The sequence below is a fragment of the Muntiacus reevesi genome, chromosome 3 (genome assembly GCF_963930625.1).
Source record: "Muntiacus reevesi chromosome 3, mMunRee1.1, whole genome shotgun sequence".
Classification (NCBI taxonomy): Eukaryota; Metazoa; Chordata; class Mammalia; order Artiodactyla; family Cervidae; genus Muntiacus; species Muntiacus reevesi.
The window spans coordinates 130,534,307-130,553,561 of NC_089251.1; the positions used below are offsets into that span (position 1 = coordinate 130,534,307).

At 55.3% G+C, this 19,255-nt stretch overlaps 1 protein-coding gene across 7 annotated transcripts in view; it reads left to right on the forward strand.

Annotated features, from left to right (window-relative positions):
* Positions 1 to 19,255, forward strand: part of TNS1 (tensin 1) — a 208,339-nt gene that overhangs the window by 63,893 nt on the left and 125,191 nt on the right. Inside the window, exon 1 of one of the 7 annotated variants that reach the window (XM_065930610.1) lies at positions 903 to 1,163. The exons of the other annotated variants lie outside the window; for them this stretch is intronic. The gene's annotated coding sequence lies outside the window, so the exon portion shown is untranslated. Of the gene's footprint in view, positions 1 to 902; positions 1,164 to 19,255 lie in introns of those variants that run through there. 7 annotated transcript variants of the gene reach the window in all.

The following is a 19,255-nucleotide window of genomic DNA, read 5'->3' on the forward strand; positions in this document are numbered from 1 at the left end:
TTACCTCCGTTTTTTTTTTTTTTTTTTTTGGCTGTGCCACAGGGCATGTGGGATCTTAGTTCCCCAATCAGGGATCAAACCCGTGCCCCCTGCAGTGGAAGCCTGGAGTCTTAACCTCTGGACCACCGGGGAAGTCCCATTCCCCTAATATTTTTAATGTAAGAAATCTTTTGCATATAGAAAAGTTGAAAGGATAACATGGTAAACTGACTGATTCTGTAATGGACACTTTGTTATATTTGCTTTATCACATTTCTGTCTCTTCCTCCATCAATCCATCTTATTTTTTCAATATTTTTCAAAGAGAGTTGAAGCATGCATTTCACTAACTAGAGTTCAATGCAAATCACTTTTGAATATACAGTCACAAATGTCCTAACTCAGCCCAGAGGAAAAAAAGCCAGGGTTGTTATCCCACATTTGACAGAGAAAAAAAACAAAGTAGGTTCAGAAGTGAGATTCTAGGTCTCCAGTCACAAAATGAGTTGGAAACAGTATAAAGCAGGGCGGTTTACAAAAGTTGGGAGTTGCTCTTATTATTACTGTCTCATCAACCATCCTTCTCCACCCAGTAGCTCTTGGGCCATTTCTCTGCCGTTATGTCTCTTCCACGGGGGAGTGGAGGGTGGGGTTTCTGGATTTCTTGGCATCTTGCCCCCTTTCCCCACCTCTGCCCCAAAGCCCTCTGCCCCTCCCGGCAGGTCCCCAGGGAGCCTGCTGCGCCTGGCTGAAGGAGGGGGCAGGCCACCCTTCTTGGCATCCCTTGCCCCAGACGTATATACGTGCCCTGACTCCCAGCCGGCCGAGCCGGGGAGCTGGGCACGAGTGTCCTGGCCGAGTGCTTCAGGGGTTAAAGGAGGCGGCGGGCGGACTGCTGGCTGGCTCCGGGAAGGGGGAAGGAGGAGGCGGTGCGCCGGTAGCCCGCCCGCCTCCGCTGGGGGAGGGAGCCGGGCGAGCAGCGCCCTCGCTCAGTTGCTCCCAGCAGTGGCCCTGGGACCAGCTCTGCTCGCTCTGCCCGCTCCCCGCCTGGACACAAGGCTCACTCACGCCCTCCTCTCGGCAACCAGCTTCTTGCCAGCCACAGCTGCAGCCCCATCACTGCCCACCGCCCCGTCCTGTGAGCCCAGACACCCATCCCGCCCAGTGAATCCTCTGCCGGAAAGGTGAGCGTGGGGTGTGCGCGTGTTTGTGTGTATGTGTGCGGCGGGCTGCCGGCACTGATGCTCTCAGGACCACCGATCTGGGTGTAAATCAGGGGAGCGGGAAGTCGGTCCCGCCTGGTCACATGCCTCCGGGCTCAGTGGCCCGTCCTGGCCATGGTATCAGTCCTCTGCCGCCGTCAGTGCCTGCTTCTGGCAGGGATGTCTGGGGCGCGGTTGCCAGTCAGAAGGAGTTTTGTTTCCTGGAGAAGTTGCTGGTGTCAGTGGCTGCTTGAGACCAAGGCCAGCAGGGACTAGCGAGGAGGACTCCCCGAGTGAGGCAGGCGGGAGGTCAGGGTATTCAAGTCTCCAGGGTCCCTTCCCCTGCCTGCTTTCCGGCAGGGAGAGGACCCAGATGCAGGCAGCTTTTTCTCTCCATTTCTTCCCCTGCCGCTGGCTGGAGCTGTCACTGGGTACTTTCTGGTCCCCTGGGGCTCTTCTTCCTCTCATATCTCATCTCCCCGGGGCGGGAGTGGGGGTGGGGTGGCAGGCCTGCGTCTCACGGGTCGCTGCTCCTTTGCCCATGGGCACAGCCTGGCATGAATGCCCCCTACCGCCCTCCCCCAACCAGCAGCTCCCAATCCTTTCTCACCCCTCTGGGCAGAAATAGCTAATCCAGGTGGTTAATGAACAGACACACACAGGTGCCTTTCAAACCGCACCCCCCTCCATCCCCACTGCTCTCTCTGGGCCCTGACCCTGCGTGCCACCCCTTCCCAAGCCCGAGCAGCCAAACAGGGCTAACTTCAGGGTCTGTTCCCCACCCCTCATTCAGGACCAGGGCCGGGACTGCCTGCCCAGATGTTTTTAGGCTGGCTACTCTCTTAGAAGAGGGAACTGGGAGGGTGGTGACCGAGGGGTGACATGCTGTGTTCTCAAGCCAGTCTCCCTCCAGAGGGGTGGGATGGGGTTAGGGGACAGAATGTGTGCTGGGTCGGAGAGGAGCTGGCTTGGCTAGAGCAGGACAGATGGCCGTGGCGTGAGGCTAAGAGGTGACTGAAGATGAGGGTTCTAGAGCCTTTGCGGGACAAGAATTTCTCTTCTGGGAGCCCCAGAGTGCCTTCTGTGTGGCCCAACCAGGCCAGGTGTTCGAGAAGGTGGGGAGGGAGCACCCTTGAGTCTCTGCTGGGCCCTTTCCTGAAGCTGCCTGGGTGGGGTGGGGACCATTGTGGTCAGGCTTGGCCTTAAGTTGCTTCCACCCCTGCCAGCGGGTGGCTACTCCAGCCGCCCCCACCTTGGCTTTACCCCCAGGACCTCAAAACTTGCTACATCTTAAGACATCCTCTGCCCCGACCTCTCTGGCCTAGGGCTGAGGGAAGGAGGCCCTGGGCCTGACTCTGGATGCGGAGCTGGCTGGGAGAGCTGTCAGTGGGATCAGCGCTGGGGTTGCGGCTTGGGGTTGGCCTTGACGCTGCTGTCCCGCAGAGGGCCGGGAGTGGAGGCAGTGGGCCAGAGCCTAGGAGGGTCTCAGCCAGGCCAGTAGGACTGAAGCCAGGACTTTGATCTGGAGCTGAGAAGTCTTGGGTGGTGGAGGAGGCAACCTGGGAACCAACCTCTGCTTCCAGACCCCTGGCCTTGAACCCTCCTGGCCCTTCTTCCTAATCCCTCGTCCCAGACTTCACACTTCACTTCCCTCAAAGCCCCAGTTCAGAGTCTCCCACGGGGGGGCTGTGGGGTCCGGAACTGTGAACACAGGGGGCTGGAGTGGGGCTTGGGTATATGGGGAACAGAGGAGTTCAGAGACGAGGTTACTGTTTGGTGACCGTCTTCTCATTGCCGAGGGACTGCGGCTGAAGCTTTGGAGTTTGGGAACGCTCAGTGCCCTGTTTTACTGAAGTAAAAGTAGGAAGCAAAGGGGCAGAATGGATTTTTGTTTGGTGAAGGAAGCTTAGGTCTGTTTAACGTAGGGCTTTCCTAACAAGCCTAGCGGGTCAGTGGGAGAAAGGGCTGCCTTGTAAGGTAGTGAGCTTCCCGTCCAGGGAGGAGTTCGGACAGAGGCTGGACAACAGATTCCTGAGCTGGGATGTGGTTAGAAGGGATGACCTTGAAGGTCTCTGGGGATGCTGAGGTCCTGGGATTCTTGGAGTCGGGGAATTCTCTGACACTGGGGTCAGGGAGCAGGAAGGCAGTGGCCTCTGGCCTGGGGCGTGGGCACTGGCAGGACCTCTCAGGGCCCTCCTTCTCCCTGCCAGTGTGTGGGGAACAGCGATCCTGATGCTCTGCCTTCACACCCGTTGCTCATCAGCCTACCACGTTGCCCCAGCTGCTTCCTGCCAAGATTCTGAGTTTCTTCCTATTCCTCTTGTTCTGCTCCTTGCCTTGCCCGCCGTTTGATCCCACAAGAGTTAGAGCGGACCTATGGGCTCAGGACATGGTGTGGAATGGAGGGGCCCCCTGCCCGTCTGCAGTTAGAGCCCACTCCCTGCCCTGAGATGCTAACTGGGGACAGTGCAGGGGGAGAGAAGTGTGCTAGGGTGGGTAGCTTGAGCTCCTGTCCAGTTTGTCCCCCACTGGAAAAAGGGGCCTCCCCAGCCTGCCTGGAGCTGGTGGGTAGTGGAACCAAGATCTTGTGAAAAACACAGGGGTTGTACTTCTCTGAGCCTCAGTTTCTGAGTTTGTAAAATAATACGGGTTTGGGGTTGTCCGGGCAGCGAGAAGTGGTTTGTGTAACTAACAGCTGGAGGTGCAAGCCAAGAGAGTTGTTCTAGGGCCTCTCTGGGGTGTGGGAGGAGCCGGTCACATTCTCCCCCAACACCAGCCTCTCTGGACCTGTTTTCCAAGGTTGAGGGTGGCAGGGGGAGGGAGGTCCTTGAAAGCAGAGAGGTGAGGTGGGGGTGGGGTGGGGCTCAAGATTTCTGAGCACCAAACCCCGGGAACCATGGGCGTCCCCTGATGGAGTGTCAAGGTGGGCTTCTGGGCTGGGCTCTGGACCCACACTGGATGTCCCAACCTGCCTCTCTCTGCAGCCCTTCCTCTCTGGATGGCCCATGAGCCCTTTTCTCCTTAGTGCGTGCATGAGTGCTCAGTCTCGTCTTTTTGTGACCACGTGGACTGTAGTCCTCCAGGCTTCTCTGTCCGTGGAATTTCCCAGGCAAAAATATTGGAGTGGGTTGCTATTTTCTTCTCCAGGGGATCTTCCCAACCCAGGGATTGAACTCGAGTCTCTTGCATTGGCAGATGAATTCTTTACCCCTGAGCCACCTAAGCCCCTTCCTCCTTAGTGGGAGAGTGAAGGAGGAGGGTCCTGGCTTTGACTGAGGATGAAATCCTTGCTAATGTATGACTTCAGCACCTCAGGACCTGATGAGGCTGCTTAATTAGGACCCATCTTCCTCTGGTCTGATAAGGACCAATGGGAGGGGCAGGAGGTGAGGGGCTGGAGATTTCAGACTGGGAACTGGGGTGGCTGGCAGAGGGTTTCAGGTGCAGCCGCTTTGGCTTCTTGGCTTATTTCTGGGGCCCCTAGTCTCTTTCACTCCAGAAAGCGAAACTGAGGCCCAGTTGAGGGTAGTGGTGAAGCGGGGCAGAGGAAAGCCCTCCCAATTACTAGACTCAGAAAAAAGCAAATCAGGAATGAGTGTGGTGCTGCAGGAGGGAGAGAGTGGTTTGGGGAGACTGGGGGGACTTCCCGTGTACTGTCCCCCCACACCCGTGGCCCTGGTCTTAGCTTTCAAAGCTATTAGGCTTGCAGAGGTGTGGGTACCAGTGAGCTGGAACGAGGATAGTGGGGGTGACAGGGCTGCCAGCCTTGTGGTTCATGCCGCCCCCCTGGGTGTCCCTCCATTATGCACGGTCACCCGTGCCCTCACCTCCTTCCTAATCTCCAGTCGCCTGAAACTCTTTCCCATGGGACGGGTTGGGGGGCTGGTGGAGGCCTTCAGAAGGTGCAGCTGGCTCCCTGGCCAGCTCTCTCACCCAGGTTGGTGACCTTGGCCATCTTCCTTCTCTTCCACACTTTGGTTTCCCTCCGAGAGGGTGGTTGGTCTCCATGGAGTGGGAGCTTGCCCAAGCCAGCCCCTGGCGCTGCCTCCTCCAGGGTCCATCTGGTCGCTCTAATCCCTGCCTTTTTAGGGCTGGAAGCCTGTAGCTTGGGCCTGGGTGTTCCTGGAGGCAGACAGGGACTGGTCCAGGAGGGCGGAGTCCCCGGCAGCTGGTGAGGCACAGGAGGGCCAAATCCTGTCCGTCTGCCACTGTGGGGAAGGGCCCCAGTCCCAGGTCAGGTCCCCTGGGAACTTCCTAGGCATTCTCCAGCAGAGAATATGGGGGTCCCCCAGTTTCCTAGCCCTTGCAGGCTTCCTCTGTGCCCACCTGTCTTCTTGCTGGATTACAGGCTCCTTGAGGGCAAGCCTGTGCCTTTCGCCTCCCTGGTGATGCTTGCTCTACCTGGTAGAATGCTGCTTAACATGAACCGGTGGACTAATGGGCTCAGGGGACAGTTTTAGACAGCTTAAAACATTTTAAGTTTATTCTTTAATATAATTTTTGAAGGTCACACTCCATGTACAGTTATTACAAAATATTGGCTCTTTTCCGTGTTATACAATACATCCTTGTAGCTTACCTTACACCCAATAGCTTATAACTCCCACTTCTCTGCACTTATTCTCCAGCACCTCCTGCCCGCCCCCTGCCCCCGCCAAACACACACACTGGTAACCACTAGTTTCTTCTCTGTATCTGTGGGCCTGCTTCTTTTTTTGTTCTATTCATGAGGTCGTTGCATTTTTTAGATTCCACATATAAGTGACATCATACAGTATTTGTCTTTCCCTGTCTGACTTATTTCACTTAGTATAATGCCCTTGCCAGTTTTAATGACAGTTTCTGCTTCAAGGTTTGTTTGTGAGGATCAGATGAGTTAGTTTCTTGAAAACACTTTGAACAGTGCCTGGCACATAATAAGTGCTCAATAAATATTAGTAATTATTATTATTATTGGTGGTGGTAGTGGTGGTGGTATTCTAGGTGCCCAACTCTGGGTTGGCTCTTTTCTCTCCTGTTGTGGCTGTTCCAGCCCTAAGACAGGGAGGGTTATGGGCCCAGAGAGTGGAGATAGTGGCATCGTTTTCCCTCAAGGGGTCCTAGCCTCAGAGCCTGGAGAAGAGATTTCCTTTCCCTGCCTAACTCTCTCTGTGTGACTGAGGGGAGGTGGGAGATATGGGAGCCTCTCCAGGCTTTCTCTGCCCAGGGAGCTGTGTTTATGGAGGACTCTGAGAAAGTTGCCATCACTGTAAACAAGATGCGTTATTATAAACCAGCCCAGTTTCCCCTTCTTGGCTCTCATCCCATTCGTTGATGAGAGTCACTGAATCAGAGACTCCCAGGCTCAGCAAGGATGTGGCCTGGTCTCCAGGCAGGCTCCCCTTAACCATGGGCTACACGCACAGGGGTAGCATCTATATTTTAAAAGTAGGATTCCCCCAATAATGCTGCAAGTTGCTGCATCTTATGCCCTCTAGGTCTCTCCAAAGTCTAACCTGCATCCCTCTCGCTGTAGCCTTAGTTCAGTCCCCTGTTGGTAGGAGGTGGGGGAGAACCATGCCCAGCCCTTCCTGTCTGCCTTGAAGCTGACAGCTCTGACCCTGTGGTGGCAATTGCAGTCTCCTGGTCGTGCTCTTTCTCCATCTCAGGCCTCTCTTGGGGTCACCTGCTTTCTGGCGCCTCTGATGTTCCTCATTAGTCAGGGTCAACTCTCAAGACCTGCCACATATACCCTCCACCTAGTCCTGATTCCCACCCAGGGAGGCTGAGGTTGTTCCAGGTCGGGGGGTGTGAGCTCTGTTTCCGGACCCCTGGCCCGCCCAGTTGCAGCTGTAAAAAGCATTAAGCAATTTTTTTTTGAAGAAAGAATGGGCTTGGGCTGATGATGATGACAGCTGGGGAAGGTTCCTGAGTTCAGCCTGGCCCTATCTTGCTTCCCCGTCTTAGCCCCTGCTCATTTCTGTCCCATTTCTAGGCCATTGCTCATCCAGAGGAGGGGCTCACCTTTGCCCTTTGACCTCAATCAGACCTGAGCAGTCACTTGGGCTCCGACAACCCTTTACGGGGAGCAGCCTGTGGATTTAGCATGGGGCTTGATGCTGGGGTGGGACTGCCCAGGGGCAGGCAGGGGGCTTCAAGGGACACATAAGGGAGGGTTCCTGCCTTGGGGTCCTTGTGGCCAAGGGTGGTGGGAGAGCAAGGCGCCTGCCTCTTCCTGCACTTGGGAGCAGTCCCTTCCCTTGCTGGGCCCGGTGTCCTCATCTGTAGGAAAGAGGGCTGGAGAGATGCTGTGCTGGAGGAGTCTGTGAGTCCATGTCCCTTCCGAAGCCTCCCCTGGTCCCAGGCTTTGAACTTCACCTTGGATTGACCTTGCTTCCCTCCCCCCCACCCCTGCCCCCACCTCTGGCAGTGGCTGGCAGGAAGTCCTGCTGATTAGGGCCCTAATCACCAGCTGAGACTCCCAGAAACAGTGGAGCTGGTAGAGCAGAGAGGAGCCGCCAGGCCAGGAAGGGGGAAGCATGGGGAGCAGCCTCCAGTCAGGGGGGACGTGGACTGGAGTGGTGGCTGTGACTAGGGGGCGCTAGATGCCTGCGTGGGGTTAGGGGTTGGCTCCTTGGGCCCTGGCAGTGCCCGGGACTTGCTGTCAAGGCGGTGTGGCAACAGCTGAGTGCAGCTGGGCATGCTTAAAACTTTCTGGGTGTCAGCCCTCTGCCAGGCAGGGTGCCAGGGATATGTGCGGGGCTGGAAAGGCCAGGGAGACATGGTCTAGCAGGAAGCAAAGGGGAGTCGCTGGAGGGTCTCTGCAGCATGCAGAGGGGGTATCACGCAGGAAGGCGTGCACACGATTTGATAGAATGGAGAAAACTTTGGAGAAGAGGTGCCGTTTGAGATGGTCTTTGAAGGTTGAGAAGGAGTTCTGCAGGAAGGAAAAGCGACAAAGGCTTCTTTGGGCATGAGGGGAGGCCTGCACAAAGGCACAGGGTCATGCTGTAATGATGGATGAAATAATGGCTCCAGCTGCGTGTCAGAATCAGGCTTCGGTGTCCCTCCTAATTCTGCTGCTTACTAGCTGTCTGACCTCGGGCCGAACCTCTACAGTATCTGCACCTGTAAAATGGGGTTAACGTGCAATCTCATAGAGTTGTGGTGGGGATGAAATGAGATCGTACTTGTGAAGTGCCTGCTTGTGAGGCTCAGTGCCCAGCACAGGCCAAGCCCACAGAAAGTGGTTTGTGTGGGGAAGGCTGGCTTTAGGGGAGCCTGGAGGTGTTGCTTGGGGTTCAGCTGTGGGGGGTTTACTAGGAGAGGTTAAAGAGGGAAGCGGCAGAGGGCTTTGACAGAGAAGAAACACAAAGAGATGGTGATTTGGGGCAGTTGAGAAGCCCAGACTGGGCCAGGGAGACCGGAGACAGGTCCCAAGGCCAGCCTCCTGGAGTCCCCAGTCTGGGAAACCCTCCCCTGAACCACTTCACGCCTCTGGGCTTCTTTCCCACGTGCTGTCTTCCTCTCCGGGGTCAGAAGGCTGGGGAGGCACTGAGATCTCCTTCCTGGGTGATCTTTTGGGCCAGAAGAGAGCATGGGCACGGCTCTACATGAATGGATGGACAGACTGCAACAGGTGGGAGTGAGGGTAGACTGTTGGCAGCTCCCATTTCTAAGGAGTCATACAAGAAAGACTCCTTTAGGGGGTGTTATTTACCCAGTAGGTGCTCACTCATGAACAAGGGCATCCCCTGGTCAGGGTGGAGGCAGTGGTGACCGTCAGTGGGCTGGTAAGTGTCTGGACATGGGCTGCCTGTCCAGAGCCACGAGGAAGGTTGAGTGTTGCAGAGGCTGGGTGTTCAGCGACTGTGAGGATGAGGGAGCAAGGATTTCAGGAGCTTTAACTTCCCGAAGTGAGGTCCTGTCCCTCGGGCGGAGTGGCATGGAGGTCAAGACCACATACCCTGCAGCTGCACTGTCTGGGTTTGAATCCTGAGACCACCTCCTGCAGGCTGTGTGACTGCCAGCCACTTAGCTAACCTGCCAGGGCTTCAATTTACTTAACTGTGAAGTGTGGGCACCAGAAAGATCTGTGTCCCATGGACATATTGCATATGTGCATGCTAAGTTGCTTCAGTCGTGTCCGACTCCATGTGACCCTATAGACTGTAGGCTCCTCTGTCTATGAGATTCTGTGGGCAAGAATACTGGAGTGCCGGACTTGTGGTTATTATTACTGTTATTGTTATTACCACTTTTGGTGCAGAGGGAGGCATTGGGGCAGGGGCTTCTTGGCAGGGATGAGAGGAGCCACCCAGAGGGAGGTGAGGGGAGTGCAAGAGATAGATGGAGCCTTTGAAGAATCCTCGGTGCCTTGTGAGCTGCTTGGGACGCCACATAGGGCGCTGCCTGTGCTGTGGCCAGCTGAGCTGAGCAGAGCGTGGGAGCGGAGGCAGCAGCCAGGCCTGGATTCCCGGCTGGAGTCCTGGGAGAGCAGGGGCGAGCCGGGGCGAGGGGTGGGGGAGGAGAGGTGAGCAGAGAGGAGGCCAGGACTCTCCCTAGTCCCCAGCTGAGACCCAAGGAATTCTTTCCATCATCTCTTGCCAGAGGTCCTGACCTTTTAGCTCCAGGGCCTTTGGAAGCCTTGTGGTCCAGTCTCCCTGCTTCCTGGGCAGCCTGTTTCTGATGCCCCTTCCCTGTTAGAAAGTGGTTGCTCTGCATGAACTACTGTCTGGCTGCAGTTCCTTTGGGGTGGAGGAGCAGTCTGGTGGGAGGAGCAGCTGCTTTGCAACAGGAGGGAGTGAGGGTAGACTTCAGGGCCCTGCCCTGAGTTGGGGCAGGGGAACGGTTAGCTGGAGGGACTGATGGCGGGGGGATTCAGGTGGCCTGTTTCTAGTCCCTCTTTGGCACTGTGTGACCCTGGGAAAATCACTTCCGCTCTCTGGGCTTCAGTTTTCTCATTTATGAGGGGAGAGGGTGGAGTTCTTGATTTCTAGTCGGTGTTGAAATTCTGCAAGTCCATGGCTCTTTCTGAATAGTGAGGTCCTTGCTCTTGGGGCCCTGGGAAGAGCTGTCTGGCATGGAGGTGCGGGCTCTGGAGGGTCTTTAGGTATCTACTGAGAAGCTGCTGAGATGCTAGGGAGGTCCCTTCCAGCCCTGGCATTGGAAAATTCTTTGCCCAGTGACCACTCCTCAGCTCCATTTCTTGGAACAGAGCAGAGGGCAACAGCTGTCTTGAGTTGAGGGGCCAGAGCTTCTGGGTCTCTGTCCCATTCTTTTAGGCGGGGGACGCGCTGGCAGGATGAGAGCTGGTGGAGTGAGAGAGGGAACTAGGCAGATCTGCCAGCTCCCTCTTGGTCATGCTTAGGGGACAGTGGGAGTAAGTGATGCGCTTAGTGGAGGGCGTACAGAGGAGTGAGTAACAGTCGTGAGTAATGGCTGAGTGTGTCTGTCGGGCAGGTGGCTCTTAGACTGTACAGAGCTGTCCAGGGCTCCGGAAATGCTCTCTGGAGGCCCAGCCACTGAGTCACGGCAGCCTGAGCTCCGAAGCCCCTGCCCTCTTTGGGAACCCAGAGTCCCTCGTCTCCTGGAGCTTAGCAGCTGCAGGCCTGTGTCCCCCGCCCCTTTGCCTCTCTTGTGTTTTTCTGCACTGGCCCCTCCCACCACCTATACCTCCACCCTGCCTTGACCCCATATCTGCCCTGTTTTGTCTTCAAAGCACCCTGGTGACTTGATTGCCAGAAGGAGTATAGATTTTTTATTCTGGCTGTCCTGCGTTTGAACCCCAGCCCAACTGTTCAAAAGTGAGTGATCTTGGGCAACTTAAGTCTTCTGGTTGAGTTTCAGTGGTCGCATATGGAGGAATGGAGTGTTGCTTGTTGTGCATATTGCTGAAAGGGTTAATTGTGATACTGTGTCTGAAGTAAACGGTACCCGGTAGGTATTCAGATAAAGCGGTTGTCCCACAAGCCCTGAACTTTGGCTCCTCCTTACCACCTCCACCTCCAAAATTCCTGCTTCCATGTCTTCATCCCATCGTTTTCAGGATGCTTATCTTTCAGGTGGATCTGCCCCATCCTTGGTACATGTGCTATCCTGTTTCTGCCATCTCGTACCCAGCTTCCATCAGTGTTCCCTACACTGCCCCCTCTCCAGTGGAAGTATGTGCAAGGCTCAGGTGGGCTGGGCAAGGGGAATGTGTCACTTGTCTGGCCTCAGGGGGCGGCCAGGCTCCCGTGGGCACCTCACGCCTCCCACCTCTGCCGGTTCGTGCTCACCCCTCCCCACTGTCTGCCCACGTGGGTCATTTCCCCTTTTGGCTTCCTGAAGTCAGCTGAGCTCAGGGCCGTGCAGACTGCCCCTGCCAGGGGGTGTGCTCCCGTCTGTGAGGCTCTGCTTGGGGTGGAGCAGGGAGGGGGCACCAGGGATTGACTTTGCATCTGGGCCTGGCAGTGGTCCTGTGGCGTGTGGGTGCGCTGCGTGTGCCTCGGGGCATCCGAGCTCTGTGCAGTGTCTCTGGTCCCTGGAGCCTCTATCTGATGTGGACTCCCTCTCCTGTGTATTGAAAACCTGCCTGTGTTTTCCCAGCCAGATAGAGCCTGGTCTTCCGCTGCCCCTGCCCCTCTCTCCACCCCCTCTTCCCTCCAGACCTGGTTTTGGATGCGGATGCGTGCATCTTGAAGGGCCTCCCGGGGAACAAGGAAACATTGAGGGGAGGGGGGAGTGGATATGCGTCAGATGGAGCCCGAACAATGCTGGTGACAGCCAGGCCTCCGCTGGCCTTCAGTGCTGGCCTGGCTTCAAGTCTCTGCTGCTGGCTAATTGGGATCGGGAGGGCCTTCCTGTGACTGGGCCACAGATGGATTTAAAGGAGCTGCGGGAGCCGGGCTGTCCTGCCCTGGAGACCTCGTGCCCCTGAGACCCCTGGAGCAGTCCATCAGAGCAGATGGGGCTCCAGAACACCAGCCCTTGACATGCACTAATTGTGCGGAACCATCACACTGGCTCCTCTTGCTGCTGCCATCTGTGGCCCAGGAGTTTTCTACATGAGTGAATTTTCAGATAATTGAAGCTTAGGCCATGTAATAGTCGGAAGTGCCAAAGAAAAAAGTTGAATTGTTTGATGATAATCTTTTGCATTGTATTTATACTGCTCCGAGCTCTGACTTAAGGTAGATTCCTCTTATTCTGTTATTGTTCCTCAGTTTTGACCTCTATAAAGTGGGCCTATGAACAAAACCTACATCACAGGGTTGGAGAGAGGATTTTGTGAGTAATCGAGAGAGGATTACACATCAGATGCACATGGTATGCCCCGTACAGTTTGCTCACCTATAAACAAAGGCGTTGAGGCATGGAGAGGTGCGGGAACTGCGTCCGGCTCAAATGGAAAGGGGCTAATGTTTTCCAAGCATGTGCTGTGTTCCAGGCATTTTTACTCGTGTCATCTCGGTCAGCTTTATTTTGTCCTCCCAACCAGTGGTAAAGACCTGGCTGCCGGTGCAGGAGATGTAAGAGACATGGGTTCGATCCCTAGGTTGGGAAGATCCCACTGGAGGAGGGCATGGCAATCCACTCCAGTATTCTTGCCTGGAGAATCCTGTGGACAGAGCAGCCTGGTGGGCAACAGTCCATAGTATTGCACAGAGTCGGACACCGCTGAGGAGACTTAGCATGAGTGCACGCAACCATTCTGCAAAGTAGGCCTCCTTATCCCCAATTTAGCTCTCAGTAGCGGGTCTGTGGCGGATGGGTATTTGAGCCCAGGCCTAACCCTCGGGCTCCTCGAACGCAGCTGCGGGTTTGGTGCAAGAATCACTTGTCATTCGTAGGCTGTGTGCATCTTACAAAGCCACTGTCCTGTTCTACTGCTGTCTTGACGGTACTCAGACAATACCCACCCTCAAGCAGGGTCTGCACGTGGCAAGTCAGTGGCTCTGTAGGGACGAATCTTCAAGTTTCCTGTTTCTGTACCACAAGGTGAGTATGCGTCCCCTTGGCTTCCCTTGTGGCTCAGCTGGTAAAGAATCCGCCTGAAATGCGGGAGACCTGGGTTCGATCCCTGGGTTGGGAACATCCCCTGGAGAAGGGAACTGCTACCCACTCCAGTATTCTGGCCTGGAGAATTCCATGGACTGTATAGTCCATGGGGTTGCAAAGAGTCAGACACGACTGAGTGACTTCCACTCCACTAACCCAGTCCGGGGCTTTTCTATCTTACCTCTTATCTTTTGGTTGGAAACTCATGCCCCTCAATGTGTTCAGGAATTTAGAAGTGAGGACCCACAAGCAGAAGGTGTTATGATCTTTTAGAGTTGCACCTACTTCCAGTTACCATGTTTGTGTTAGGTTCACAAAGAGCAGTTTGTAGTCAAGTGATGAGACTAAATGACTTTTAGTGGCTTAGGGAAGGCAAGGCTACAGATGGGCTTGGAGAATACAGAATTTTCTCCTGTTTGCTTTTCTTTTGACAAGCCTTAAATCTTTAAAGAAGTGGGTAGGCCTTCAGCAGCATTGGGCAGTGATGCAGGTAGTGTGAAAAGCCTGAAGAACCAAAAAAGCTTTGGGCCATTTCTTCAAATCTGAGATGTCTTTTTTTCCCTCCTACATTCTGTTTAATGCTTTTGAACTTGGAATGCATCTTATGATTGAAAGTGTACATTTTCGGGTAGCTTTCCCTCCTCAAATGCTATTGTCCAGTTGATGCTACCCCAGACAGTCAGTGATATCTTTGAGATTAGGAAAAAGAGCCATGCGCACCTGTGGTTTGCAAAGCCTCCTGAAGATGTGGAAGGGCCTGAAGCCTGCAAGCTGTTGTCCTGTTGTCCTGAGAGCTGACTGTGGCTGAGTTTAGGAAGGCACAGGGAACCTCTCTTGTCTGTGCAGGTTTGAGGATGACCCCCAGCCTTGGAATTCTCAGTTTGGGGCCTGGCTCAGCCCATCCTCTCCTCCACCCCTGCCCCAGCCTCTTCTGCTGGGGCCCCTTTCATGCTCCTTGGCAGGTCCTGACCCCTCTGGCTTCTTTGGTTTCCCCCTTGCTCTTATTAATACATTTTTTTTTCTCCCACGCATCCTTCTTTCCTCACTGTTTTAGCACAGCTTAGGGTCAAAGACTTTGATCCTTCAAGTTTTCATCAGGGACAGAAACCCTCATGGAGAGTGAGGGGGCAGAGTGGGCAGTCTCTCTCTGGGTGTAATTTCTGGAAAACCAGATGGACTTGAATCCCAGTGAAATAATAGCCCTCTTATACCTCCATTACAGCAGTTCTTGGGCTCGTTTGTAGTTCTCTGTTTACATGCCTGTCTCCTCCACTGGGCCACAAGTTCCCCTCCTGGGTCAGGCCATTCTTATTCCTCTCTGGCTCTGAAGCTGGGAACGTGGCACCGAGGACCCCTGTTACTGTTGGTGAAGAAGTGCACTGCCTTGCTTGTGTGCCCATCACCTCCTCCCTGTCCCCGGTTCCACTAGAACCTTGACCACAAACCACAGTCCTTTCCTTCACCAGATTCTTCTAGGAACTTCCTAGAAGCAATGTTTTCTGTGCTGGAGGCCATGTCCTCCACCCCCCTGCTCCACGACAAAAGGCTCTGCTCCAGGTGGGAAAGAAGAGCTGGGGTTTTCCCTGCTCTTTAGGTCTTAGGAGAAGGTGACCTTGGAGTCTGCCTGTCAGACTCCTTGTTGAGTGCTTCCACTTATATAACAGGCCCTGCGTCCTCTGAGTGCTCCGAACTGGGCCCCTCAGTGGTGACCCATTTCTCCTCTGTCTTTTTACCTCCCCTTGGAATGTTCTTGGTAACCTCCCTACTCTGCTCAGAACCCCAGCTCAGAGTCTCCTTTCACTTTGGTCTCCTGTTCTGCCCCCACCCTCCTCTTGACTCTGACATCTTCCCAGCCCACCTGCCTTAGAAGCCATGTCCCCCATGAAACTCTACATGTGACCCCTGATTTGTGGCAAAGTGCTGTGGTCCTGGGCAGAGCCAAGTCATGGGGTGCCACCAGGTTGGAACTCTGGTTCCATTACCTACTGCAGGCTAAGGCTGTGACCCCTCAGAGTCTTGCTTCCTGTTCTGTAAAAAGGGCTGATAACCCCTACCTCACAGTGTACCATATGGGAAAACAAACAAACAAACTTGAAAGTTGTGTTCTCTGGCTGGAGCAAGGGCTTCGAGGCGGAGAGGTGAGAAATGGGACTGGAAAGAGAGACACAGCCAGGTCCCGAAGGGCTGTGAGGACCATATTAGGGCATCTGGACTTTATCCCGCGGAGCTGGGAGCCGTGCAAGGACTTCAGGCAGGAGTGGCATGACCGGCTGTGCCTTGTAGAAACAGTTCCGTGGCTGCTGAGTGGAGAGAGGCTTAGAGGTCTGGGCTGAGGGCAAGGAGGCTGATGTCAGGAGGCTGTTGTAAGAATCTCCATGATTTAAAGAGGCTAGGGGTGAAGGAGTGGCTTGGAAGGATACTCTGGTGGAGGAATTGGCCAAGCTTGGTGGGGAGGGGGGGTGTAGGAAGAATCCAGCTGACCCTCAGGTTTTTGGTTTAACAACCTTAGGTGGTCGAGGAGTGGGGTGGACGTCAATGGCAGTGAAGGAGGCAGGAGGAGGCAGAGGGGGGACAGGGCTGTGAGCCCAGGGGGCTGACCCGTGTCGAGTCCTGGGCCCAGCTCTGCCCTCTCGCCCCTGCACGCCCCACCCTTGTCATTGCCAGGCCTCTCCTGGGCCTGTGGCTCCCCTCTTGTGCTCCCAGGACCTGGCACGTAGGAGATGCTTGGTACCTGTCTGTTGAACTCAGCTTCTCTAACTTTCTTGCTCACAAGGGTTTGTTCATAAGTCTGGTCTGGTATGCAACTCGGCCCTCCAGGGTCACTGATTTTGGGTGTGGGCCAGTGTGGCCCCTGAGCTGGGCCCTTGGGGTCCCGGCTTGGGTCTCAGAGGAGGCAGATCAGAAAAGATGTTCTGCCACCAGCTCGGCATCCAGAGATCTGGGTGCTATCTTATGCCATCCACCAGACAGGCTCTGAAGGGGACTGGCTGGCGCTCAGTGCCAGACCCACCTTACCTGCTTTGCTGCTGCCACGACCTTCTGGGGAAGTGTCTGCTCTGAAATGTCACATTCCAGCAGGCTCAAGAGGGTCTGGCACACCCGGCCCTCCCCTTGTATGGGGTTGGGCTGTGCAGGTCAGGGCTGCTGTGTGTGGGTGTGGCTAGAAACTTCCCTGTCTGGAGGGCCCTTCTTGAGCGTGCAACAGGACTTGGCGGCCGGCAGGGGCTGGGGTGGCCAGTGAGTGGGGCCTGAGAAAAGGCTCCCAGGATAAGAGGGAGGGTTGGGGTTCAGGGGAGCTGCTGGAGCTTGGTGGGGGGGAATGACTGGGTCAGTGGTCCAAGAGGAGCCTGGCCCAGGAGGATTTGGGGAGGGGATGGGCCTAGAACTCTGGGGGCAGTGACTGGAGTCAGCCCTCTGGGTCGCCCGTGTGTCTTGTCTGCTTGGCTTCTAAGTTGGAGACTGCTGGGCTTGGAGAAAAGCTCAGGCCCCCTCCCTGCCCCCGGCTGGCTCCCTGGCCCTGAAGGGGACTCTGGCCCTGAAGTGGCGTGGCCCCCCCGCCCCTCACCTCGAGGTGTCCCTGGGAACAGGCCCCTTCTTGCCTCCAGGAACTTGACGCAGTTCCTTTCCCGGTCGTGAGCAGAACTCTATATAAGGGAAGGAAACAGCAGAGCAGGTTGAGAGCAAGCTCTGGTGAGGATGGGTGGCCTGGAGGGGAGGCACAGGCCTGGGGAGGAAATGGAGCCAGGGCAGGGGCCCCCTCCTTCTCGGGAACCCCCCAGCCCAGAGCTTCAGGCTCGAGGCTCAGGCTGGGAGGCCAGTGTCTTCGAGCTGCCCTGGGGTGCTGCCCTTTTCACCCTCGGCCTTGTACTTGCCCAGTGCCCATCCCCTACCCCCATGGCTGGGCCCCGTGTAGCTGTCTGACTGTGAGTGTCTACACTCACCCCTCGCCCGGTTTTCAAGCCAAGCCCTGGTCTAGTTGGCGGGGGCTCCCAGCCTGCCTTGGTCTGGCTGGCAGGGGCTGGCTGGGCTTTATAGAGCCCCGTGGGGATTCGTAATGTGAACTTGGAGGTGCTGGGCTCTCCACACACGGAGGTCATCTGATCGTGTCCTCAGATGCGGGGCTCGTGGGCTGGGTCCCTCCAGGATCATAGTCTGCATTATTCTTGACTCCTCGGTATCACCTCAGTGACCAAGTCTCGGAGGATGGCTGATTCCTGGCCACCACAAGTTCCTTGAGTGGGGCCCAGAGGATGAGCAGCAGGCAGAGCTGAGGGCGGGATCCCCGTCTCTGGAATGCAAGAACTGTGGCTGTGCCCTCCATGCTCTGGGTGGAGGAGAGCAGTAGAGTCAGGAGGGGGCATATGTTAACATGAGGTGAGGATGGGGGCCTGTAGAGTTTCAGGTACCTGAGGGCCCCTTAGGGCTTCCCCGATAGCTTAATTGGTAAAAAAATCCACCTGCAGCGCAGGAGACCCCAGTTTGATTCCTGGGTCGGGAAGATCCGCTGGAAAAGGGATAGGCTACCCACTCCAGTATTCTTGGGCTTCCCTTGTGGCTCAGCTGGTAAAGAATCTGCCGGCAATGCAGGAGACCTGCAATGTGATGGCCCCTTGTCTCTAGACTTCAGGGCTCCTCCCCATCTTTCCCCCTCCCCCCATTATTCTTAGTGTTACTGAACATCTCCTGCTTGCATTAAGCTCCCCATCCTTTACCTCCCCTGGTCCCTCTCCTACTCAGGCATCTTCAGTGGCTCCCCAGTGCCGGTAGTTGAAAGTCTTAACTCCTCTCCTGGGCCTTCAGAGTCTCCCATCATCCAGCCTGGAGGGAGACTTTCAGGCGTCTGCCTCATCTCCTTCTACATGCCTTCCAGCGCCATCTCTTCCTTCCCTTCCCCCATCCTGAGTCCCAGCCCAAGGGGATTCTTTTGATGTGGGAAGCATTCCTACCTCCATGCCTTGTTTGTGTGGTTATTTCTACCTGAAATGCCCTTTCCCCATCGCCACCTTCAAAACCTACCTATGGACCTCGTAAGCTCCAGGTTCTGAGCAGAGCCCCAGAGCTTCTTGAGGAAAATGACCCATGGGCTTCCTGCCCTCCTGGGGCTCACAGGGGGACCCACACAGTACACAAACAAAAGCAATGTGTTACTGAGGCCTGGCTCAGGTGCCCCCTCTTCCATGGAGTATGCCTGGGTAACCCCCAATTTCCCCCCAGCTTTCTCTGTGTTCTCACAGCCCCGGCTCCTCTGCCATAGCATGGGCCTCATCTGGCCGCGGGGCAGTGTGACTTGCTGGGAAAGGCAGGTATTGCCGGCAGGGCGACCAGGTATCAGTCCTGACACTGTCACTTGATAGATGTGCCATCTTGGATCTCACAGAATTGTTGAACTGCCTGAGCTGTAAGATGAGGATGCTAAGAACCTACGTCAGGGTGGTCATGAAGAGGGGTGGGTGTCATTCCAGGTGGGTGCCTGGAGTTGCTGGGGGAGGCATGTGCAGTAGGTGTCAGCAAGAGCTTCTCTGGAAGCAACCCAAGTGTCCACTGATGGACGGACGGGTAAACACAATGTGGTATAGTCATACGATGGAGTAGTATTCAGCCTCAAAGAGGAATGCAACTCTGATACATGCTGCGACGTGAGAAAGTCTTGAAAGCATTATGCAGAGTGTTAGTTTGTTGGGTCTGGCATAACAAAATATCACACACTCAGTGGTTTATTTATTTATTTGGCTTCCCCGGGTCTTAGTTGCGACACACAAGATTTTCAATCTTGTTGCAACATGCAGCATGCAAACTCTTAGTTGTGGCATGTAGCATCTAATTCCCTGACCAGTAATCTTACCCAGGCCTCCTGCATTGGGAGCGTGGAGTCTTAGCCACTGGACCACCAGGGAAGACCCACGAACTCAGTGGTTTAAACAACAGAAATTAGTTTTTCACGGTCTGGAGGCTGGAGGTCAAGATCAAGGTGCCGGCAGGTATGGTTTCTGCTGAGGCCCTCCTTGGCTTGTAGACAGCCACTTTCTCCTTTTGTCTTCAGTGGTCCTCCGTTT